Source organism: Petromyzon marinus, unplaced genomic scaffold (assembly GCF_048934315.1).
Source record: "Petromyzon marinus isolate PM22_M1 ecotype Great Lakes invasive population unplaced genomic scaffold, UKy_Petmar_22M1.pri1.0 PM_G_Scaffold_26, whole genome shotgun sequence".
NCBI classification, from domain to species: domain Eukaryota; kingdom Metazoa; phylum Chordata; class Hyperoartia; order Petromyzontiformes; family Petromyzontidae; genus Petromyzon; species Petromyzon marinus.
This window is the reverse complement of record NW_027422828.1, coordinates 762,501-765,000: the sequence shown is the minus strand read 5'-3', so window position 1 is coordinate 765,000 and position 2,500 is coordinate 762,501.

Here is a 2,500-nt window from a genome sequence, read left to right as displayed (position 1 = left end):
CTCGGAATGGGAAAAGGGGTCATTTTCGTGTTGCCACATTGCATAGGAACGCCATGAAACTTCCAGAGGCATTTGCAGCAGAAAGGCACGTGCACTCAAAAATTTTAATATTTTTCACGCATAGACCCCGTCAAACGCTAGAAGTTGGCGGGGATGTCTCTCTTGTGGCTCACGGGGCTGTTAGGGTCGCACAGAAATGCCTCGGAATGGGAAAACGGGTCATTTTTGTGTGGCCACATTGCATAGGAACGGCATGAAACTTCCAGAGGCATTTGCAGCAGGAATGCATGTGCACTCAAAAACGTCTATATTTTTCACGGATAGACCCCGTGAAACGCTATAAATTGGCGGGGATGTCTCTCTTGTGGCTCACGGGCGCTGTTAGTTAGGGTCGCACAGAAATCCCTCGGAATGGGAAAAGGGGTCATTTTCGTGTTGCCACATTGCGTACGAACGGCATGAAACTTCCAGAGGCATCTGCAGCAGAAATGCATGTGCACTCAAAAACGTCTATATTTTTCACGGATAGACCCCGTGAAACGCTAGAAATTGGCGGGGATGTGTCTCTTGTGGCTCACGGGGCTGTTAGGGTCGCACAGAAATCCCTCGGAATGGGAAAACGGGTCATTTTCGTGTTGCCACAATTGGCATACGAACGGCATGAAACTTCCAGAGGCATTTGCAGCAGAAATGCATGTGCACTCAAAAACGTGAATATTTTTTCACGGATAGACCCCGTCAAACGCTCGAATTTGGCGGGGATGTTTCTCTTGTGGGTCACGGGGCTGTTCGGCTCGCACAGAACTCCCTTGGTCCACCTGATTCGTGCATACAGGCAGCAACTAAAACTCTGTAAACCTGCTGTGAGGACATCTAAACAGTGGACCAGTGAGGCTGTGGAAGATTTGCGGGCGTGCTTAGACTGTACTGACTGGGATATGTTCACGACTGCTACCAATAGTCTGGATGAACTCACAGAGGCTGTGTACATCAGCTTCTGTGAGGACTGCTGTATCCCAACACGTACCAGGGTGAACTTTAACAACAACAAGCCCTGGTTCTCAGCAAAGCTCAAAAGGTTGAGGTTGGAGAAGGAGGAAGCGTTTAGGAGTGGGGATAGAGACAGATTCAAGGAGTCGAAGAACAGGTTTAGCAAAGCGGTGAGAGAGGCTAAACGACTGTACTCAGAGACACTAAAACACCAGTTCTCTACTAACGACGCTGCTTCTGTCTGCCAAAGGGCTCAGGCACATCACCAACTACAAACCCAGAGCGCCCCACACCACTAACGACTCCCGCCTAGCCAACGACCTGAACGAGTTCTACCGTAGATTTGAAAGACAATTGGACTGTCCTGAACCACCCCTTCCCACCCAAGAGGCCCCATCCCCCACCCATACTACAGAAACGACTCTCTCCTTTCAGGAGGGAGAAGTTAATGGGCTTTTCAAGAGGCAGAATCCACGCAAAGCAGCCGGGCCGGACTCTGTCTCTCCAGCCACCCTCAGGCACTGCGCTGACCAGCTGTCTCCGGTGTTCACCAACATCTTTAACACCTCCCTGGAGACATGCCATGTACCAGCCTGTCTCAAGTCCTCCACCATCATCGCTGTGCCCAAAAAGCTAAGGCCAACAGGACTAAATGATTACAGACCGGTCGCCCTTACATCTGTGGTAATGAAGTCTTTTGAGCGCCTGCTCCTGGCACACCACAAAGCCATCACAGACCCTCTCCTGGACCCCCTTCAGTTTGCCTACAGAGCCAACAGGTCTGTGGACGACGCAGTTAACATGGCCCTCCACTTCACCCTACAGCATGTGGACGCCCCAGCATCCTACGCCAGGATCCTGTTTGTGGACTTCAGCTCTGCCTTCAACACCATCATCCCTGCCCTGCTTCAGGACAAGCTCTTCCAGCTGAACGTGCCCTACTCCACCTGCAGGTGGATCACAGACTTCCTCTCTGACAGGAAGCAGTGCGTTAAGCCGGGAACAGAAGTCTCTGACTCCAGGTCCATCAGCACGGGAACTCCTCAGGGCTGCGTCCTTTGCCCACTGCTCTTCTCCCTGTATACCAACAGCTGCGCCTCCAATCATCTGTCCGTCAAACTCTTGAAGTTTGTCGGACGACACCACCCTCATTGGGCTGATCTCTGGTGGGGATGAGTCTGACTATAGGTGGGAAGCTGACAACCTGGTGACCTGGTGTAGCCAGAACAACTTAGAGCTAAATGCTCTAAGGACAGTTGAGATGGTTGTGGACTTCAGGAAGAATACAGCCCCACTCACCGCCATCACCCTGTTAGACTCCGCAGTCAAAATTGTGGAGTCCTTCCGCTTCCTGGGCACTATTCTCTGCCGGGACCTCAAGTGGGAACTGAACATCAGCTCCCTCGCCAAGAGAGCTCAACAGAGGATGTACTTTCGACGGCAGCTGAAGAAATGCAACCTGCCAAAGACAATGATGGTGCAATTCTATACAGCGATCATTGAATCCATC